Here is a 24,558-nt window from a genome sequence, read left to right on the forward strand (position 1 = left end):
AGCACATAAAACGAAGTGCGTCAACGGCATATCAGATAAGATAAACGCAGGTCCAAAACGGAAGCAAAAGCTAACAACATAAGCAACTGGACCAAACACACGGCAGCAGCATAAAAACCTGCAGAATTTCGTAACGACGTCTCATCAATATAGCACATACACAATCGTTCCCTAACCAGCGGAGTTCCAAGGCCAACAAATCCGGAACTCGTAAATACCTGACGGGTGAACTTCAATGGCACTTCAACGACATTGCGCCAGAACTGAATTTGCAAATGGGATTTAGGACAAATTGTCATAACAATATTATCAGCTTCACTCTATAATTTCGAAACAGTTTCGCGATAGTCACCCATTGCGAAACTCCACAGTAAAGGCAAGATAAACCTGCATAATACCAAAACCAAGCTGGAGTGAAAACAGAAGCAAATGCAAAACGCAAAAACACAACATACAGTGAATGCAACACCAGCTACGACACTCCAAATGACGGCAACACCGACAATGCGAAACTCAGTGAACCAAAAACCTGCACAACAAGATCCTTGTTTGATTTTGTTTGCCAGACCAATTACCATTAGCCTATCCAAATCTGAGCTGCAATTATGATGACACGCGAAACTCTCAAATCCGTAGCTACGCAATATAACATCTCCTGTTCCTCAGCTTCTCTCTTAGAAAAGTTCAATTACAACTCAGAGCACAAGTTGCCTCAAACAACCAAGAACCAACATGTATGACAGAAGGAAAGGGCGAGCTCCTAGCACAACAGCAGCAGGATCTCGGTGGCTCTCGGGTTCAATGCAAGAGGCTGTAACAAGCCTTTCCGTCCGTTAACCTGCGGTGGACAAAACCATAATTTCATTTCACTTGAATTTAACATCTTCACACTTCATCACTCTAACTTTTTCTTCTGTTCAAACTCCATCATTGTCCTTCCTTTCTCTGATCTAGAAAATTCAAATGGCCAAAGATCCAGTTCGTGTTCTTGTCACCGGTACTGCAAGACAACTTGGGTATGCTCTTGTCCCTATGATTTCTAGGAGAGCTATGCTAGGCCCTGAATAGCATGTAATCCTCCATATGCTCGATATCGCGCCTGCAGCCGAGGCACTAAACGGTGTTAAAATGGAGTTGGTGGATGCTGCTTTCCCTTTTTTCGAAGGAGTTGTTGCTACAACTCATGTGGTTGAGGCATGCACTTGAGTCACTATTGCTGTAATGGTTGGTGGATTCCCTAGAAAAGAAGGTATGGAGAGGAAAGATGTGATGGAAAAAAATGTTTCTATCTATAAGTCTCAGGCTTCTACTCGTGAAAAACATACGACTGCAAACTGCAAGGTTCGTGTTGTTGCCAACCCTGCAAACACCAATGCATTGATCTTGAAGGAATATGCTTCATCCATTCCTGAGAAAAACATTACTTGTTTGACAAGGTTGGACTATAACATGGCATTGCGTCAAATTTTTGAAAGACTGAACGTCGAAGTTTCTGATGTGAAAAATGTTATAATTGTCGCAACCTGAAAAATACAGTGCGCGAAAAAACAACCGGCGAAAGAAAATGATAGAAGAGTCGCCACCGTGCGTTATTCATCCCAAAGGAGGGAAAGGAAACGCTCGAAGTAAACCTGAAAAAGGAAAGGACAAGACGGGGTCTCGCAACCAAATCTTGGGTTCGGGAGTCGGTTATGCGAAGGGAAGGTATTAGCACCCCTACGCATCCGTAGTACTCTACGGGATCCACTTTTGTAGTTCTTGTCTAAAGGGTGTGGGTTTATCTAATGTGTTATTTACTAAAAAAAGGGGGTTAAATGAAAATGACTCGCGCGGATGTCGCATCCACTGCATACGTATCTCATATGAATATGAGAATCAGAGTCTTCGTAGCTCGGCTGGCCTATGGGTTGGGGGGATGTGTGCTTGCTAAGACATCGCGTCTTATGCCTACGTATCTCATCTGGAATGAGAATCAGAGCAAGTCGTAGTTCGGCTAACTATGGGGTTATGGATTGGGTTTTGGACGAACGACGTCACTACGCAATCTACCGGATGCTCGACCTTTGGAGACTTACTCGCCTGTAGTAGAAGGAGTTAACATGTTGCTTTGGGTTTTAGGGTTTGGGATGCTCAAGGGCAAAAAGGCAGTCCTTGACGAAGGAACCGCGCTACCTGCAGGGATACGAACACATACAAAACAAACATGTATAAAGTAAATGTGCCAACAAGGGGATCAGAAGTAAATAAACAAAAGAAAACAAATGCCTCCTATCGAGGTCTTCCAGCTAAGAAAGCGATAAAATGCGGAAAAAGAGGTAAAAGTACCACACGGATAAAGATCCGAAGTAACAGCAATTAAAGGAGTAAGAAACCCAGGGATCTCCCAAGCTAATGCCATCAAAGAAAGGTGAGTCAGTACAGGTAATCGGAATGAACCTCCAGGGGGTATCCCACAAATAAAGTGGGAAAACCACGCAAACCATCTCTGCAAGAGTCTGTGAGCCCTCACAAAAACTCAACAAAAGGGTTAGTGAAACACGATAAGCATTTTTTTCATTGGATAACAGTATGGTTTCAGAAACCTCAAACCCTGTGGCATACATTTCAGAAATCATGTGATTAAACATTCAAGGCATAGGTGTCGCATCCGCGAAAAACAACCGGCGGGCTAAAACAAAAACAAACAGAGTCGCCACTGCGCGTTATTTATCCCAAAATAGGGAAAGGAAACGCTCAGAGAAACCTGGAAAAAGCATGGTCTCGCGACCAAAGAGAAAGGGTAAGGGAGTCGGTTACGCAAGGGGAAGGTATTAGCACCCCTCACGTCCGTCGTACTCGACGGGATCCACGTTCTAAAAGAAAGAAAAGGTTGCTAAAACATCACACACACACACACACAAGGAACACAGGTGGGGTTAAGAGGAAGAGGGCTCGCTAGGACATCGCATCCTATGCCTACATATCTCGTCTGGAACGAGAATCAGAGCTACTGTAGTTCGGCTCACGCATGCCAAACAACACAAACACCCAAACACAGGCAAACATGGAGCCTGAATGCTAATCACTGGGCTTACATCAGCATCCGAACCAAACACACGCACACTGGAACCCGAAAGCCACTCGATGGACTTACACCGGCTTCCAAGCACACAACAAAAACAAACAAACAACAAGTTGCTAAGGAGTCGGGAACTCGAGCCTAGCAATCGTCAGACAAACACACACAAAAAGGAAAAAAAAGTGCCCGGAGAGACCTCGCACGGTCTCCTGCCTACATACCTCGTCTGGAACAAGGATCAGGGCGATGTAGTTCCCCCTAAAGGGAAAGAAAAACTAGCCAGAAACCAAGGGAAGACACACTACCAGGGAGCTGGACTCGAGCCTAGTGTTGTCATGCATCATTGCCCTATGTTGAGGTTTCTACCTACTTGCGCAATTGCAAGCTAATCCTATCCAGGAAGCAAGCATACAAGCATACAGAGCAAACAAATATTCACAAAGCACACACTATAACCAGTCAAGTGAGGCTCAAACAAAGGGTTTGACTGCCGAAGCGAGTCATCTGTACATGGGTAGTGTTCGCTCTTAACCTTGCCATTGCGGGGCTAAGGTGAAGCAGATGAAAGGTGAGTGAAGATTAGACTTCACAGCTCTTATCCCTGACCAGGGAGAGCTTCAGACAAAGGAGCGTGGGTTCAGAAAGATGGAACCCTTCTACGCTCAAAGACTCTAACTCGACTGTACAAAGTACAAGATCTTGGGTCTGTGTCCCAATGCATCAACACACAGCCGTGTGAGCAGAGGGACGACTCAACAGAATAGTGGGGGATAGATTGCATATCCCTTGACTTCCACCAATTTCCTTAATCAAGGACTTTACCTGCTTGGGCACAATATTAAACAATCACAAACATCGCCTCTTAAGGAGGACTTCAGACAATTGCCTGGCCAAGTAACAGGCCAGGTCTTCCAGACTACATGGAGAATAGAAGTCCTACCTCAAGTGGTTTAAAAACCAAGCAGCAGCAAGCAAGTTCTTAAAGAACTATAAGCAACTAAATGTACCTGAAATCAATCAAGTATCATCAGTACTCAGACAAATCAACAGTAAACAGCAAATGTTAATCTATACAGACAACACAGGTTAATGCACACAAGTGCAAGCTATAAGCTCAAGCTCAAGCTTCACAACCTACAAAACAAAGTCAAATTAGTTCTCAACATCAAACAATCTCAATTTAATTGACTTGAAGCAATCTCCTTAAGCATTTTGCACTTTTAACCTGAAAATCCACACCAAATGTGAGAAACAAGACCACTAGGCCAAGCCTAGGGTCCAAAAGGGAGAAAAAAATCTAAACAGCAAGCCAAACCAATCCAAAATCAAATTAAAACCATTCAAAAGCAAATGCAATTGGTCCCATGCTTATACCATTCTCCATTATCATTTCATGACCAAAACATGTCAAATTAGGTCAAATACAACACCAAAAGCCCAAACAGAATGACTTCAATTAAAAGCATACCAAAACAATTCCAAAAATCCTCAAATAATTCACACCTAAACAGGACACATTCAATGTATAGCATGTCAATTTTCAGCTCAATTGGACAAAAGGAAGTAGGTCAATGAAAATCAAGAAATCCAGACACAATTATTCAAGCCAATTCAAGGCATCAACACATGCATTCACTTCAATAATTCATGAAACAGTGACAACATATTAGAAATGAATGGGACCAAACGCATGATGTCCTACAATGTGTCTACTATGCTCATGTCAAATTTCATCTTCATCCAATACCATATGAGAATTTCACAAAAGAAATACAAACATGTGTCACACAATGTTGCAAAATGAACCAACAGAGAAGAAAATTATCAATCAATTAGAAAACTCCATCAAAAATTCCAGAAAAAATCACATGTTATCTTGACACATCAATGATCATTCATGCAAAAAATTGGAACAATTCAACATTTCTAGGCCATGCAAATAAAATCAGAAAGTTGACCTAGCTTGGTGTGACACAAATTGTCACACCTTAATCCAAAAATTCATATCTAATCAACCAAGTATCCAAAATTCACAAACTCTACATGGAAATCACCATCAACATGTCCAGAATAAGCACAAAATTTTTCATCCATTTCTTTAAAAGTATGAGCATTTCATGTTAGATATGGCAAAGTGTACAAAAATGTGACACATCAAACAATCCCTAAGCATTTTATTTTTCTACACATGCAAAAAATTCACAAAAAATATCATTAAATTCTACACATTACAAGAAGAACAATGCAAAAAATTGCACTCAAATTGGATGATTTTTGAAGCAATTATGAATTTTACAAGATCAAACCTCAAAATGAAATAAAAAAAGAAAAAGCAAATGAAATAATATAAATAATTATATGATAATGGCACGGACGTAATTATCAGCAAAAGCGTCAAAACGACGTCACTTCGTTAAATGAAAACGGAGCCATCTGATTGGCTCCTGAGCGCGGCAAACAAAGATTCAAACGGCCAAGGCAAATTGAAAGATCAAACACAGCAATCTTCATCACTTTTACTCAAGAAATTTTCCAGCAAACGCAAAAACTCAAGAACATCAAAACTTCACCAAACTTAACAAACAGATATCCATTGGAAAGGTCTGAGCATGAGGATTCCAAATATGTAAACGAAATTGTCCAGAAATGCATATACAAGACGAATCGAACAAATGAAGTTTTGACATCAAAGCTTTCAAACAAGATTTCTCTCAACTCACCCAATCATTTCACAAACCACAAGTTGCATGTTAACCTATGATGCACGATCTACAAAACGCATATAACAATTTAAAAAATCATGAGATTTGAATTTATGCACCTTGAATGAAAACAGTGAGGATTTGTGCGTTCCAAGCTTCAATTGTCCAAAACAGAAGTGTATGAAGGATAGGTGAGTTGAATAGATCACGTGCTTCAGCTCTAGGATGCCTCAATTGGAAGAAATTTCAAATCACCATTGTTGAGCAAGACATGAACAGTTGCGAATTTGCAAGGTTATGGCACCAATTCCCCAAAACAGTCCAAGCTTAAGGCTTATGGAAGATGAAGCAAAAGGAATTTTGCACTTTGGTGAAGAATTGAGGAAGATCGGATCAAAAGAATTTTGATGAAGTTCTTGAGATTTTGGAAAATTGGAGGGAAAGTTTGTTATATTTTCTTGAGAATTGTAATTGTGATCAACATTCAGTTACAATTAAGGCTTTATACTCTTGCTTAATCACCTCTTAATCTCACATTAACCAAAATGACATGTAATTAGCATAATGCAATTTTTCAATGCAAGGGCAAAAATGCCATTTCACAATAGGCCATTGACAGCTCATATGACAGCTCACACATCTTCCAAATATCATTTGTGATGTGTTGGCTTTGATCCCATGTTGATTGGCATTGTAATTCTCATTTTCCATATGCTATGCCAAAAAATGCATTTTCAAGTGAAGTTTCAAAATGACTTAGCCAAATATTGGACCTTGAAATGTTATTACAATTGAAACCATCTCTAATTGGCATATGTGAGGTGTTGCAAAAACTCCCATTCCAAAATTCCAATTATTTCTCAACTTGGACCATTTTGCCCTTGACTTTTTTAATTGTACACTTGAAAATTGACCTTTTGCATTGACCATTTTTGATGAATTCCAATTATGCACCATGCAAGTACATGTTAAATGGAGTTTGCTCATAAAAAGATCACTCAATTTGGACACTCCATGTGAAAGTTATGCCACTTTGATTATGGGTCATTTTTGAAATTGAATGGACCATAACTTGCCAACCATACATGGGATTTTCAAGTTCTTGGACTTTTTGGAAAGGTGAGAACAAGACCTACAACTTTCATGTTGAACAAATTTTCATTTGAAGCTTCCTTGGACATGTAAATTTGAGGTCAAAAACTTTCCATTTTTGGAAACTTCCATTACAAGTCACTTTCTATTTTTGGCAATTTTTTTGTCCTGACTTGATTTTCTTCATTCTTGAGCTTTGAAATGTCAAATAACACTTATTTCAACATGAATGAAGTGTATCCAACTCTCCCCCACCTCCAAATCCATAAAATCAAGCACAGTTGACCACAGTTGACTTTTTCAACTGATAGATGAATTTGGCAATGCACTGATCAATCTGAGCCCCAATCTTCTGATGAAATGGCTCAAGGATGAAACCCTAGCCTCCATAAGCTCAATACAATCATGAAATGATCCCCATATCCACTGTAGACCCCATCTCCTTGCCAAGCCCTGATTGGCCCAATGCACTTGATTAGGGTTGACCAGTGGTCAAAACCCTAATCTCAAGGACTATGCTCCAATACTTGATGATAACAAGACCATGATGATGATGATGTATCATTGCAACCAAGATGAAGACCAATCTCCTTGAGAATCACAAAACCCTAATTCAGACCACCACACCCTCAGATGATTGATGATCAGTCCAATGAAACCCTAGCTTGCACATGACCTCTTATCTCCTGATCAAGACTTGGGAAGATGACTTGCACAATGTAACCACATGATATGCCATATGCAATGCCTAATGACCCAAAAATGCAATGCAATATGTTAAGCTAGTCCCAAGAGAGGAGGGCAAATTTTGAGGTGTTACAGCTGCCCCTATTCAATCCACTGTGAACCTGTCGATATGAATAGCCTCGGCTTTCAGATGATCAGGATGAAGAGTGATTGAATACCAAGAACAGACGAACAATTTGCACTCTGATGGGAAAATAATTAACAATGCCTGTCAGAATTGGCAAAGAAACAATCTTGAAACCAAAATCCGTCTGGTACGGAGAAAGTCGGCCTGATCACCGAGACAGCAACGTCGACCTGGATACCAAAATAAATGGTAACACAGGGATAACTATGGCCTGAACACCACATCCACTGGGGATTATTATTCCTTCTTTTTATGCTTTTCTTGAACCCCAAAATTTTCTTTATTTTTATTTTCTTGAACCCCAAAATTTTCTCTTGCGCAAATGATCCTCGGATCACCGCATTTGAACCCCGATCTCCTATTTGCCAAAATGATGAACCCCATTCTCCAGTTTGAACCCCAGTCGCCTGACGATAACTCACGATCGCCAATGTGAACCCCGATCTCCAGAAAATGTCGCAACATCTCCCTTTCTCCATTTGAACCCCATCTCCAGAAAATGCCTCAACATCTCCCTTTCTCCATTTGAACCCCGATCTCCAATCTCTCGTGATAATTCCACTGGCAACGTCGGAAATAACACCAAACACCGCTCTGAGGGCGACATGTCAGAGGGTATACCTTCACAAAAGGAAGGTAACATGTGTATCTCTTCCTCAGAAGACACCTATAACGACCTCCATTGGCCTCAGCCAGAGTCTAAGGCGGCACATGAACAGAAGATAATCCTAAGGACCTCATCCCAGATAAAATCTTCAACTCCAATCTCCATATGAACCCCAGAAAATGCCTCAGCACCTCCTTTCCTCCATTTGAACCCCGTCTCCAGAAAATGCCTCAACATTTCCTTTTCTCCATTTGAACCCCGTCTCCAGAAAATGCCTCAACATTTCCTTTTCTCCATTTGAACCCCGTCTCCAGAAAATGTCTCACATTTCCTCTTCTCCGATTGAACCCCGAAATTCGCGCTGATCGCGTAACATCCTTGATTTCACTTCCATCTCCGTTCGACGGAAAACGATTACTCCAGTATCGCACTACTGGAGAACACAGCTGATCTGACATCATGATGCTAAACTCCTCAGAGTAACACCTTCACCCTCCGGCGAAACAAAACTCCAAGCAGTAACCACGACTTGAACTGCGCTGATCGCAAAACACTTCCCATCTCTGTCTGACGGAAAACGATTACTCCAGTATCGCACTACTGGGGAATATCTTCAATTCAATCATACGGCTAAACTCCTCGGAGTGACATCTTGCTTTGCGGATAACACCACCTCTCAAATAGTAACCACGGTTTGAGACTAGCTTATGCTTGCAATATGATGCATGACTGATTTTTTCTACGTAATGCTCCATAATCATGGAAATGCTACGCGATTTTATTTTTCTATGCAACATGCTATGCTATTTTTTATGATGAATGTATAAAAAGGTATCCCCCTCAAGGGACTCTGCTGAGGAGCTCGAGACACTCTGCCGAGGAACTCGTCAATACTCCGATTCCACCCTGCTGGGTAATAACACTGCTGGGAAAAGGTAACCCTTGTTGGGGAAGAAACTCCTTTGCACCCAATCCGCTCTAGAAACTGCTGGGGATAAGCACCACCCACACCCTGTGGGGATACAACAGTCTTCTGACTTGCTGGGGATATCAATCCCGACTCTGCTTCGGGAAACCCTCACAGATACCCGACGACTTCACTGGGGAAGTGCTCACAGATACTCTGCTGAGAAACAGCAACCTCCAGGCCTGGTGACTGGGGAAGCATCGATCTGAAACCTGCTGGGGATAACCATCTTGTCCCTGCTAGGGAAGCGCATGCTACTCCGCTGGGAACAACCCATGCAATCCATAGGTAGAATCAACTCAGCTGGGGATGCACACTGCTGGAGATATACTTCATTGAAACCCGCTCCACTCGGGGAATAGCAACCTTCAGGCCTGGCTGCTGAGGAAACACCGTTTTACCTGCCGGGGATAACCATCCTGACTCGGCTAGGGGATCCACAGACCTCGGTCTGCCAGGGATTTGGTCCTCTAATTCTGCTTGGGGATCTCGCTGGGAAAATGAGAAAAAATTGGTATAGAACACCCGTCGACTCGTCGAACCATGGTATCCACCTCCCAAACTCGTATCAGTTTTCCACTTTTGAGAATTCCCAGACTCGTCTGGACCTTTTCTGCTCCATCATCTTGTATTCCAAGGTCGCGTCGCTCTCGACGGAAACGTACTCCTGGGATTTATACAGAAATTTCGATCTTCCGACTTTGAAGAGTCTTCTTGATTAATTCCAAAGGTCGTCGGACGTCCCGACGTCGTCTCCATCGTCCCTCGTCCCTGACTGGACCCTGTGGGGAATTTCTACAAACTTTCTAATCTTCCGATTTTGAAGAGTCTTCTTGATTAAAATCAAGGATCGTCGTACGTCTCAACGTCTTCGTCATTCTTTCATATTCGTTCCTGAGCGAACTCTCTGGGGATTTGTTTATCAACAGCTTTCACATCACAACCTGCAAGTGAGTGAAAAATATCTAACAGTTCCTGCAAAACAGATCGTTAGATAAAACCATGCCCCAAGCGTGTCAAGATTTCAACACTTGGGTCACTCAACCTTCCAAATAAGATTTCAAGCTTTCAATCTTATAAACATGCATTGGAAGGGACCTGTATGTCTTAAAATGCAAGATTCTTTATCAAAATAATCAGATGCATTGGAAGGGAAGCTTTCAATCTTATTTATTTTTTTATTATTATTTTTATTTATTTATTTATTTTGTAAAAAATTATTATTATTATTATTATTATTATTATTATTATTTTTATTTTTTTAAAAAAGTTTCTTGGATCTAATTCTGATAGACATGATGAAATGCAATATGAAATGCTAAATGAATGCATGAATGAGAAGGGCAAATTTTGGGGTGTTACAGCTGCCCCTATTTAATCATCAGCTAACCCGAGTAGGATGAAAGCGAATAGCTTATCAGACAAACGGGGTGAGCTGTGATTGAATACCAAAGACAGATCGAAAATTTGCGCTCCGAGAACACCACAAAAACGCGGAAATACACCGCGCTGTTTATTTTTCTTCCGATCCTCTGGCTGGATATTAATTTTGATCCTCGGGCTGGATACGATTTTGATCTTCTGGCTAGATCTTCTTCGATCTTCTGGCTAGATCTCCTTCGTTTCGATTCTCTGGATGAATCTATTTCCTTTGATTCTCTGGCTGAATCTACTTCGATCTTCTGGCTAGATCTCCTTCGTTTCGATTCTCTGGCTGAATTTACTTCGATCTTCTGGCTAGATCTGGATTGTTTTGATGATAAATTCCCATCATTAGGATCCCGCATCTGAGGCATGCGCTGGTTAACCCTCTTTTGAAATCTACACCCAACCTTCATATTAGATATGCAGCTTCGAGAATATTCCACTTTTGGGCTTCGTACATATTCTTCGGGCTAGAACATGTTGTAACGACTCCTCAATTAGACTTGGGCTTGCTGGGGAAATAAAGCTTGTAGGCGACTTCACTAGGGAATCTTCAAATTGAGCCTTAGGCTGGCTTACTGGAACACGATTCTCAGGCTGAATCTTCGAAATGACCCTCAGGCTGGATCACTGGAACACGATTCTCAGGCTGAATCTTCGAAATGACCCTCAGGCTGGATCACTAGAACACGATTCTCAGGCTGAATCTTCAAAATGAACCTCAGGCCGGATCACTGGAAAACGATTCTCAGGCTGAATCTTCGAAATGACCCTCAAGATGGATCGTTGGAAAACGATTCTCAGGCTGAATCTTCAAAACGACCCTCAGGCTGGATCACTCATGCTTGATCCTCTGGCTGGATCTCATGACCTTGGTTGTAAAGTAATTCTTCAGTATGCTTGGAAGAACCTGTTTATCAGCTTATGTGTATGCTTTATATGATATGCATGCAAATGCAAATGTTATGCATGGTGTAAAAAGAAATCTGCTTGGGGAAACAAACTCCGGTAGGGAACAGATCGCTGTATCAATCCTTGAATGCTCTGTGGGGAATGATCCGTCTGCCGGGACCAATGAGCCACCAAAAATAAATTGGCTGCCTGAAAAGTTGACCTTGCGGGGGGGTATCAACTATGGAAACTTTGTTCGGCGAGGCTCTGTGAGGAGAGTCTGTGGGGAAAACACTTCCTGGGGAAATGTCGTAGGAAACGACCTTTGCTGGGGATATGAACTTGCTAATCGCCCTCAAGCTGGGGATTAACAAATCTGTTAAAAATAATCTGCTGGGGAATGAGATGAACACTGGGAACACCACCCTCTTGTCCGTTGGGTATGCAACCACTTCGCTGTTGCCGGGAAGATATAGTCTGGCACTGTCAACTCCGATGGGGATATACAATCTGGATACTGTCAACTCTATTGGGGATAGACAGTCTGGATACTGTCAACTCTACTGGGGCTAGACAGTCTGGATATTGTCAACTCTGTTGGGGAACATGCTCTGCTGAGGAACATGCTCTGCTGAGGAGAGACTTTGTCAACCGCTTGGGGATGAGGATTCATGACTTGGCATCCGGTTCCTGTGACCTGCAACCAAAAATACACGTATGCCTCGGGGGAATTACTCGGTTTGAATTCACCGTCCGGGATTAAGCACATTCAAAGCAATTTTAGATGTTTTCCTGTGCAAATCATCTGCAAAAGCCACCATTATGTTCATATGCAATATGTTTTATCAAAAATTCGGACATTTTTGCAAACAAACTGATAAATGAAAAATAAAGAGGCTCTTTAACTGAATTATTCGACTCTTACTGGGGAGAAAATTTGTGCCAGGAATAGGCGAGGGTATCAGGAAGCTGATCCCTGAAAAGAGGTGATCGCTATAAAAAGAGAACTATCCTAATGGCAATGGGGATACGGGGTCCCACCGAGTTTCGACTCTGCTATGGCTCGTATGTCCTCAAGACGCCCTGCTCATCTTGCTTTTTGAAGTGGATGATTAGTCGATCTTTACCCTTCGAAGATGGCCGGATTAAATGAAATGGTGATATAACACTGATGAACTCAGATCACAGTCATTCGCTTATTCCCTAACTTTTGCCTGGATCGCCCCCTTTTCGGGTTTTCAATCCACTGGGATACCCATTTTTGCCTGAGCCGCCCTTTTGGGTTTTCGACTCACCGGGTGTACTCTTTTTTTATATCCCTAATTTTTGCCCGAACCTCTTTATTCTTTTTTTTTGGTTCGTCGGGATGCCCTTTTTTGCCTGGACTATTCTTTTTATCGTCCAGCGGGTCTATTTTATGCGAAGTATTTTTTTTTAACTGCGTCTGAGTTAATAGGGGACGGGAATCCTTCGCCATCCATGGTTGTTAGCATCAAAGCTCCGCCATAGAAAATCCTTTTAACCACGTACGGACCCTCATAGTTCGGTGTCCATTTGCCCCTGTGATCTGTGTTGGGAGGAAGAAATCTTTTGAGTACCAATTCACCGACTTGATACCCCCGAGGGCGCATTTTCTGACCAAATGCTTTCTTCATTCGTCTCTGACCGAGATACGTCAATTATGGGTACGTAGTTCCAGCATAGCACCTTAATCATCAAAGACAAGGTAAGCAAAGCATCAACAGATTGGTTTTCTTCAAAAGAAAGTCAACAATCTTCTCGTGTAGTCTCTGTAAGGAGCCAGATGAGGCTGAGGTGTATACCATTTCCCGTTGGTTTGATTGATGACCAAAGCTGAATCCCTGTATACATCCAGGGTTTTAATCTGTATATTGACGGCTTCCTCAATTCTTAGGATACAAGCTTCGTATTCAGCTTCATTGTTGGTGCAGGGAAAAGTTATTCTGGCACCAAATGGCATATGAACCCCCTTCCGGTGTGATCAACACTACACCAACTCCGCGACCATTGACGTGGACCGCCCTATCAAACATCATAACCCATTTGGATTCAGGGTCAGGCCCCTCCTCCGGGAGTGGTTCCTCTCAATCTTTCGATTTGAGAAACATGATGTCCTCATCAGGAAAGTCAAACCTCATAGGTTGGTAATCATCAATTGGTTGCTCTACAAGATAGTCTGACAAGACACTTCCCTTGGTGGCTTTTTGTGAAGTGTATTGGATGTCATACTCTGTCAGTATCATTTGTCACCTAGTAACCTTTCCGGTAAGTGCTGGCTTTTCAAAAATATACTTGACTGGATTCATTTTTGATATCAATAGAGTCGTGTGAGTCAACATATACTGTCTTAGTCGGCGAGCAGCCCATGCCAAAGCGCGGAAAGTTTTCTCGAGCAATGAGTATCTTTGTTCACAGTCGATAAACTTTTGCTAAGGTAGTATATTGCATGCTCTTTTCGACCTGACTCGTCATGCTGACCGAGCACACAACCCATTGACCTTTCTAACACATTCAAGTACATGATCAACGGTCTTTCCTCTCGGCCTGTAGACTTGCCCCGATCTTGATCTCTTTCTTGTCGTCTGCGGTACTGATGTTGACGGTCTCAATCACCTCCTGATAAGGTGTAATAGCTCGGTCCTCCTGTTTCCACAATCTGGCTAACCCTTCAGGCAATTCACAATCTTCCTCAACCCCTTCTTCGGCTTAATAGATAGGATTGTCGAAGTCATACTTGGCCATAGCAGTGTCGTTAGTAGTGAGATCCGGGTGGTCAGCTCTGCATGATGGAGGATCATGCTTTACCTTAGAATGAGAGATTTTTTTTTTGGAAAGAAAGAAAAAACGAAAAAAGAAACATTGCCATTTTTTTTTTATAAAAGTAGAAAAAAACTGAAAGAAAGAGAACACAAAATTGTTTGCAAAAGCCGTCCTTTATTGATGATAAAAATAATTGCGAAATGTAACTAAATGGATGACCCTACAAATGAGCCGTTACACCTTGGGCAAAGTGTAAGACTTTATTATGCATGTAATAAAGGAAAACAATAAAAATCACTCTTTCAGTAGAGTAACCCGGACGGTTTTTTCAGACGACCAATTATCGAGCTTTTCTCCCGGGACACACGGGTGAATCCAGCTATCTAAGTCACAGTCGCTGTCAGCCTTGTCTTCATCTGCAGCATTGACGATGTGGGGAGAAACCAAACCCCCGTTGGAGAGAGTACCGGTTTCATTCTTCTGAGATCCCGGAGCATACCCCAATCCAAACTTGTCTTCTTTGATGACTGGCTCCACAAATTTGCCCCAGCCTTAGGCATTACCAGCTTTAACCACTTCGACAACTTGCTTGTATGAAGAGATAGAAGTCCCGACCTTCTCAAACTCAGGTGAAAAGACAGCTTTGGGCGCGACCTCATTGATGTTTATGGCTTCGAAGCCCTGACACAGCATCTCGTGCATCTCGCCGTCCATCTCTACATACTTAAATGTAGACAGGTGGCTAACAAAAATATCCTCTTCACCACAGACAGTGATGACCTGACCTTCTAGTTCATATTTGAGCTTCTGGTGGAGGGTAGAAGTAACAGCACCGGCAACATGAATCCAAGGCCGACCTAGCAGACAGCTATAGGCAGGCTGGATATCCATCACATAAAAGGTACTCTTGAATACCTGCGGTCCAATCTTAACTGGCAACTCAACTTCGCCAAAGACAGCTCTCTTAGAGCCATCAAAAGCCCTCACAACTAAGTTACTTGGCCTCAGGATGGTGTCATCGCAATCCAACTTCATTAAGACTTTCTTTGGAAGAACATTCAGAGAAGAGCCTGTATCAACCAAAACATGGGAAAGCATCACCCCTTTGCACTCCATTGTGATATGCAAGGCTTTGTTGTGATTCCTGCCCTCAGATGTCGGGTCATTATCGGTGAAACCTAGCCCCCGGCTAGCGTTTACATTGGAAACTACCGACTCCAACTGGTTAACAGTTATCTCCGGTGGAACATAGGCCATATTCAGTACTTTCAACAAGGCTGCTCTGTGCGCCTCAGAGCACAGCAATAGTGAGAGAATGGAGATCTTTGAGGGTGTCTGATTTAGCTGGTCGACTACCTTGTAGTCACTTTTCTTGATAATCCTCATAAACTCATCCACTTCTTTCTCGAATACGGTCTTAGGAGGATCTTCCTCAGTAGTAACCTCTTCGGCGGCCATCTGTTTCCCTTTAGCCTTGGCAGCTGCCTCGGCTTCAGTATTCGCGCGTAATGTTGATGGTGCAAATAGGCGTCCACTGCGAGTGAAGCCACCAACCCCTCCAACATTGTCTATAGCGGAGCTACCAATTTCAATGTCTTCTTCGTTAACTTTCTGCCCCTGGCAGTAGATATCAGCCCCATAGTGCCACGGGATAACACTGTCTTTCTCATACGGAACGGGTCCTGGTATTGTGATGGTGATCGGACCAACCAAAGTCGGTTGAGGGCTGTCAGAGTAAATTGCAACTGGTGCTGAACTTTCGATGTTCACCGCTGCTGGTTCTGTACTTTCTGGGAAATATATTGTTGTCGGAGCGAGTCTCTCGGGAACATATATTTCTTCAGGAGTGAAATAAAACGTCACCGTCGATACATCATTCTTCACTGGACGGGCCTGATCGAACTGAAGACAACCTTCATCTATCAGTTACTGAATACCCCTTCTCAAACTGTCACATCCGTTTTCGGCAGCTTGACAATTTCTGCATTCTTCCCCACAGCCCGGGAAAATCTGTCCTTTCAGAAGTCGGTCTTTAACCACCGATAGCGAAGTCTTCACCTTAGTCACATCAGAAACCAAATTCAAAGTTTCCCCACTATCAACAACATTAATCCTCTGCCCGCCGTGAGCCGGCATCGGGTTCTGGATAACATTAGGCACCGGAGCAAAATTGATAGCCTGAGCATCTCTCAAATCTTGTACCTTTAACTGGAGAGCCTTGCAATTATCTGTAGTATGGCCAGGTGCGTTGGAGTGAAAAGCACATCTGGCGTTGACATCATAACCTCTAGGCAAATTATTGGGATCGATTGGTGGGGCCAGAGTTCTCAACGTAACCAGATTCATGTCAATCAGCTTGGGAAGTAATACTGAATAAGGCATTGGGATTGGCTCGATGACCCGGTCCGTCTGCCTTGGACGTTGTTGATAGTGTCTCTGCTGACCCGGATTACCTCCTTGTTGTTGATTGTTGTACCTGGGTTGTTGTTGCGGATGATATTGCGGTTGAGGAACAGGTGTTGGAATAGTGACTGCGGCCACTTGATCTTGATAATAATTAGGGCGTCCTCTACCCCTGCCTCTGCCGTCATACACAACGCTTGCCTCGCCTTCTTTTCTTCGCTGACCGTTACCAGCAAACGGTCTCTTGGGACCTGATGAGTTGGAAGCACTACTGTCTTGAATTCGGCCCATCTTCAACAGACTCTCGATTCTTTCTCCAGCAATTACTATCTCTGCAAAGCTGATTGACGGGCAAGCAGCCAATCTCTCAATATAATTGCCTTGAAGAGTGTTCATGAACATGTCCGCCATCTCCCTTTCAGACATAGGGGGTTGGACGGACGCAGCAATCTGTCTCCAACGCTGAGCATACTCTCTAAAGGTTTCCTTGGCAGTCTGAGACATACCTTGCAACAAGGTCCAATTTGGAGCCATGTCTAAGTTGTATTGATATTGCTTGACAAAAGCCTCTGCCAAGTCTTTCCAGCTCTTGATGGTAGTATGAGACAAATGAGAATACCATTCACGAGAAGCTCCAGTTAGGCTGTCTTCAAAATAGTACATCCACAGCTTTTCATCTTCCGTGTGAGCTCCCAACCTTCCCAGATAAGATTGGAGATGAGTGCGTGGGCAAGAAGCCCCGTTGTATTTCTCAAAAGTAGGGGGTTTGAACTTGTGAGGAATCCTTACTCCCTGAACCAGACCAAGATTTGTGACATCAGAGCCTAAGGAATTTTGAGACTCCAAAGATTTGAGCTTCTCAGCAAGCTCATCCATACGGCGAGTGGTCTCGAGGGCCTCGTCGTGCAAAGAAAATTGATCATACTGATAATCTTCAGTAACGGGGCGCCCGTTAATCCGAATTCCTTGATTCACATTGTACCTTCCGCCAATACCATTTCCAACATTCCCTGTGTTGCCAACATTACCCGGGTTTCCATCAGCATTTGCGTTACCAGTGTTCACAGGGTTATCAGCGTTCCCAGGGTTACCAGGGTTTCCCTCAGCATTTGGTATCTCCACCTCCGGATCGGGTCTCGGTTGCTCAACCAATTCCCTCAGCTTTTCCTGGCCTTCTGCCATACCAGTCATCAATGTCATGAACTGATCCATCCTTTCACGCATATCAGCCAGCTCTTTCTGTACTTGGTCCATCGCTAGCTGTGGACGATTTTCCTTTGTCGGGTACCTGTGGACTCGCTTGGGACCAATAACTGCCTGATACAGGGAACAAACATTAGACACTGTGATGACACCTGCAAAACAGACAAGGGTTAATATGCATGGTATGTGATGCATTGCTTGTTCAGTCCGTTTTGAAAGGGAATACCCTGCAAATGAATAAGCATGAGATGTTGGATGCAAATATGCAGATGATGTTATGCAATGCAAAGGCATGTCAATCAGAATTGATGGATCCGCTTGAACATCTGTCAGGTTGCACTGCCTGGAGAGAAATTCACTGAGGAATATAATACAAGACCAAAACTCTGCTCCAGAAAACCGGGTTGGTTGGAGGTTAAAGTTTCCTGAATTTAGCCCGCCCCTCACTGGTAGGTTCTAAGAACAGAAGTTCGTCAGCTTCAGCCCTTCAGTCGCGAATAATACGTTTACCACTGAAGGTTTGGTATTATTACGGGACAAAAGACCTCCATTGACTCCCCTCAACAGGACATCCTAATAGCAAGTTCCCAGTCTCGGGATCCTCGGATTGAGCAGCGAGAATGCGCCCACCAGAGCTAACATAATCACGTCTCGGAGGAGAGGCCTCGACTGAGTTCTCGAGAAATGGTCACCAGAGTCGACGATTTCTAGAGGAACATCCTGCCGTTATGGAACACTCGTAAAACATAATATATCCAAAAGAAACCTCGTCTGGGTGTGGTTCTTCACGAACGACTTAACGTAGAAACACGCCACGCAAGCCTCATGATTATCCACTCTAAAACCTGTGTGTACACTCAAGCCTGGGTAATGGGCTTATCTCTCATAGAACACCCCATCCCAACAAACAAACAAACAGATCCAACAGATACAACAGATGCATGCAAGCAGGTAAGCAAATAAAGGTACAAAAGCATGAACACCCAATAAACAAGAAATCACGTAAGCTAGGAGGGACTCGCTTAGGGAAGATGGACCAGCAAGAGGTCAACTTCTTAGTGTCCCCAGCAGAGTCGCCAGCTGTCGCAACCTGAAAAATACAGTGCGCGAAAAAACAACCGGCGAAAGAAAATGACAGAAGAGTCGCCACCGTGCGTTATTCATCCCAAAGGAGGGAAAGGAAACGCTCGAAGTAAACCTGAAAAAGGAAAGGACAAGACGGGGTCTCGCAACCAAATCTTGGGTTCGGGAGTCGGTTATGCGAAGGGAAGGTATTAGCACCCCTACGCATCCGTAGTACTCTACGGGATCCACTTTTGTAGTTCTTGTCTAAAGGGTGTGGGTTTATCTAATGTGTTATTTACTAAAAAAAGGGGGTTAAATGAAAATGACTCGCGCAGATGTCGCATCCACTGCATACGTATCTCATCTGAATATGAGAATCAGAGTCTTCGTAGCTCGGCTGACCTATGGGTTGGGGGGATGTGTGCTCGCTAAGACATCGCGTCTTATGCCTACGTATCTCATCTGGAATGAGAATCAGAGCAAGCCGTAGTTCGGCTAACTATGGGGTTATGGATTGGGTTTTGGACGAACGACGTCACTACGCAATCTACTGGATGCTCGACCTTTGGAGACTTACTCGCCTGTAGTAGAAGGAGTTAACGTGTTGCTTTGGGTTTTAGGGTTTGGGATGCTCAAGGGCAAAAAGGCAGTCCTTGACGAAGGAACCGCGCTACCTGCAGGGATACGAACACATACAAAACAAACATGTATAAAGTAAATGTGCCAACAAGGGGCTCAGAAGTAAATAAACAAAAGAAAACAAATGCCTCCTATCGAGGTCTTCCAGCTAAGAAAGCGATAAAATGCGGAAAAAGAGGTAAAAGTACCACACGGATAAAGATCCGAAGTAACAGCAATTAAAGGAGTAAGAAACCCAGGGATCTCCCAAGCTAATGCCATCAAAGAAAGGTGAGTCAGTACAGGTAATCGGAATGAACCTCCAAGGGGTATCCCACAAATAAAGTGGGAAAATCACGCAAACCATCTCTGCAAGAGTCTGTGAGCCCTCACAAAAACTCAACAAAAGGGTCAGTGAAACACGATAAGCATTTTTTTCATGGATAACAGTATGGTTTCAGAAACCTCAAACCCTGTGGCATACATTTCAGAAATCATGTGATTAAACATTAAAGGCATAGGTTTCACCCATTCATGCATAATTAAACCCGTGGGCAAAAACATAATGAAATTCATCCATCATACCTCATACATTCAGATGATCCAAATTAAGAGCATAAAATCATGGGAATGAGGCAAACCTGATGGGAGAGACCGGTTGAAATCAAATGGCACGGCTGGGTTTGCAAGGCAATGTTAGGGTTTGCGTGAGATGAAAGTGTGTGAGTCAGATTGAATTTTTCAGAGCTGCCTGGGGGTTGCTCTGAGTTCTCTGTCAGGTTTCTCTTCAGGTTTTGTCCAGGGTTTTGTTTCAAGGAAACCTCAGAGTATTTTGCTTCTCTTCCTTTTTCTGTCTGATCTCCCTCTTTTATAACCTGATTTTCATGGCTTTGTGGGCTCAAATGAGAGAGATCCAAGTCCAAGTTTTTCTATTATATATATATATATATATATATATATATATATATATATATATATATATATATATATATATATATATATATATTATTATTTATTTATTTTTTATTTTTGTAAAAAAATATTATTATTATTATTTTTTTTTTAAAAGTTTCTTGGATCTAATTCTGATAGACATGATGAAATGCAATATGAAATGCTAAATGAATGCATGAATGAGGAGGGCAAATTTTGGGGTGTTACAATAATCTGGGGTAATCATCCATCATCTCAGTACCCTGATGTCAACCATGCAACCGTTAAAGTATCTTCCCTCGAAAATCCTGTCCGTGAACTCGTAGCTGATGATGCCTGGTTGAATGTAGAATTCATAATTAACTTCTAACAGAAACCCTCATAGTAACAACCACATTTCAAATAACCAACTCACAATCCTTCCTCAAGCATGTTCAATATTAATGGTTCAGACCCTCACCAAAACTGTGCTGCCAATCAGTAGACAAGTGCAAGAAGCCACTCATGTTTGAAACATCATGGACCTGCACGAAACACACAATGCAGACCAAAATCAATCCACATAACTAAACAACTGACGACAACAAAAACCATACATTTCATGCCAAGTCCGCACGCATCACGAACAGTCGGCTTCTGAAACAGACCTCCACACCCAAATGAAAGATCTCTAACTTCGACCTCCCGTGAACCTGCAATGATCACCAACGTAGCAGTTGCCGTTAAAATGTCGGAATGAGCTCCAAAGTTCACCCACAAGTCCTATCGATGCCCTGCAGTCCATAGATAAGACAATATTATCCAAACTAGAATAAACAGGAAGCAGCATAATGCCTTAGAAAAAGAATCCAGACCCAATGGAACTTGTTCGTGGTAAGTCTGGCAGAGTCATAACAGTGTGCAAAGGACTTCCATATGCTTACAATCGCGATTTGCAGGAAGACCAAGAACCAGTGTTTGACAGTGTTAGAGCTATTTTGGGAATGCTTGAAGTCTCAGCAGAATTTGCAATGAACATTACTTTCAATCGGGAAAGAATGCAAAAGCCTTCACCTGCTGGTTTTCTTGATGCAACAACACTTGTTGACTATCTTGTTAAGAAGGGTGTGCCGTTCAGAATGTCTCATGAAATAGCTGGAAAATATGTTGCCTTGTGGACTTCGAAGAATTGTCAACTGCTGGACTTGAGCCTTGATGAGCTGAATCCTGTCTTTGACAATGATGTGTATGAATTTCTTGGGGTAGAAAACTCGATCGAAAAATTTGTTTTGTGTGGTTCCACCAGGTTTGCTTGTGCTGCCGAGCAAATTGACTATTGGAATAAAAAGCGTGAAGTTAAGTGAAGATTGTCCTAGATGTCAGCCTACTACCAGGGAATCCGTTTATCAAGACTTGCAATAATAAACTTGTGCTTACCATATAACCTGCCGCAACCGACAGGCCATGCACTTGCAATATCAGTTCACCTCGCCATCTTGCACAAAAACCTTGGCCTTGAAGTTTTCCCTGCATAAGCATAGCACGACAACACGAAGTAAAACGGAACTGACCTGTTAACAGTCCCAACAAGACATGAACAAGGGAGCAAAATAACATGGTATGTAAGCAAAGTAACCTACCAATCCAGCACCTCACAAGCCATTGGATCCACTGGATAGTAAACCTGCAGTGAAAAGGTGTGGGTGGTTAATTGAGTCATGAGAAGTGTTCAAAAGTAAGTAAGAGTGTACAAGAAGAGAATGCAGTGATTTCATTTGATTAAGATTACCTGCTACAGCCATTACCACTTTACTTCACCATTGCACTAAAACAGTTTGACTTGATCCCATTGCATTAATCATCAAAACCTGCTCAGCAGGTCATCCTTCACTTTAAGAACAATTCCACTTAAATTAACCTGTGATAACCAGTAAACAAATTGAAGTCATTAACAGTTCATTAACCAATTTAAATTGAGATAACTAACTGAGTTTTGATTCAATAACCAACTGAGTTATCTGTTAACTCAGTGAGTCCAAATCAACTAACTCCAAACCTAATTAACTAACTCCTATCCTAATACCAATCCAAAAATAATCCTAAGCCTAAATCCTATATAAACACTTCATCATTCTCATTTTTGAACAGTTTTGAACCCTGTGAATTCAAAGCCATTTCTCTGCAAACTCTCTCACCCACACCAAAGCTCTTATTCTCTCTCTCAAAAAAGGCCATTGAAGTTTCACATTGAAGCTTCAATTCACCTAGAGCTAAACCACTGCACTCTTGTTTTCGAGCTTTAGAAGAAGAAGGAGACAAAGAAAGGAAGAAGAAGGAGGAATTGAAAGCAGGAAACTCACCAGCAAACTTCTCCGATCATCTTCTCCGGTATGTTGTTTACCGTTTTATTTTCGCTTTTTTGTTCTAAGCACACTGTTACCTAGCATTTAGGTGGAGGATCAAAAACCACATGGAATTAGGTGTTAATTTGCTGTGAGGAGTGTTTAATTGATTGTTGATTAGGCTAGGGTTCTTTGTGACTGAGGGCGATTCCACGGATTCTTCGCCTATAGGATGATTCCATTGCCATGAGTGTAATTTTAATTTCTTAGGTTTTGATTTAGTGGTGTTGATGAGGGTGGAGCTGGTACCGGCGCCGGCGATGGTCGCCGGTATGTTGAACAAAAGAGAGAATGAAGGAGATACGCGCGCTGCACTTGAGTTTGCTTATTGGACTCGAAATTTGCAAAGTCCAAGGCATTTGGCTATTCACACCGTAATCCACTGAGCATACCTCCCAGGATTAGTGAGAAATGTGTTGGGCTCAGAATTAACCAGGCCCATGAGTATACGATATCCACACCTGGAGAGATACTGAATACACCCCTCGTGGTTGTGAGTGTTTGAGTTTGGGCTTCTCTGGGCCCATTAACGTATTTTTGCTTAGCTGTACCATATGCTTGTCGCCTGCACCCCCTGGATGTGATTAAAGGAACCATTGGGCCCATACGTGGCCCATGTGTTTTTGCCCATTTACCTCTTTTGGAATTTGGTTTTTACAAAAATGTTATTCTGGGCTCAGATTGCAGCCATTAGAAAGTGTTGTTTGCACCACTGTTTTTCTTTTTTGTTTGATCAATTAGGTTAATTTTAGAATACTTAGAAAATTAGGATATTTAGGAAATTAATTTTTAGAATAATTAGAATTAATTTCTTAACACAATAATTAGGATTAACTCCTATTAGAATAATTAAAAATTACTTCCCATTTTTAGAATAATTAGGATTAAATCATATTTTTAGAATTGTTAAAATTTAATTAGGACATTTTATTAGAATTAGGACTTAGAATGAGATTTTGATTAGAAACATTTAGGGTTGATTAAATTTAGGATTCCCTCATTTTCTCAACATTAGGCTAGTTTCTCAATTTTAAACCATGGTTAGAATTCGACACATTTTGGTAATGACCATTTTGCCCTTATGGGCCATAATTTTGTATTTTGTGTTGAAATGGCATGTTCCCTTTAGGATTAGAATTCAATCAACGTTTAGGACTTTACATAGAATTTTAATCATGATTTTGATCAACTTTGACATGCTCCCTTAGGATTTCTAATCTAACTTAAAATATTCAATCAACTTCTAATGCATTATCCCTTAAGTTAGTTCTAACAATTACTAACTTCAATTAGATCCAAAAATTAGTTCCCTTCAAAACCAAATCCAAACCCCCAATTAAATTGATCAAAAGCAATTTTGATTAATTAAATCCTTTGAACTTGTATAATCCCACAGTCTAATTGAGTGACCATCTTGGTCACTTAATATGACTTTCCTTTCACGCTGTGGAGCTCAAGGCCTCAACTCAAGATCTTTGATCAAGGCATCCTCAGTTATATCAAGCAGCGGATTATTCAAGCACATCAAAGGTGGCGTCTTCAACACTTGTTAACTCAA

General features: G+C 42.1%; 2 pseudogenes; both read left to right on the plus strand.

Annotated features, from left to right (window-relative positions):
* Window positions 1-956: 956 nt before the first annotated feature.
* Window positions 957-21,045, plus strand: LOC127096102 (malate dehydrogenase, cytoplasmic-like; annotated as a pseudogene).
* Window positions 21,046-21,062: 17 nt separating this feature from the next.
* LOC127095975 (argininosuccinate lyase, chloroplastic-like) lies at window positions 21,063-21,962 on the plus strand (annotated as a pseudogene).
* The last annotated feature ends 2,596 nt before the right edge of the window (window positions 21,963-24,558 follow it).

Source organism: Lathyrus oleraceus, chromosome 6, assembly GCF_024323335.1.
Source record: "Lathyrus oleraceus cultivar Zhongwan6 chromosome 6, CAAS_Psat_ZW6_1.0, whole genome shotgun sequence".
NCBI classification, from domain to species: Eukaryota; Viridiplantae; Streptophyta; class Magnoliopsida; order Fabales; family Fabaceae; genus Lathyrus; species Lathyrus oleraceus.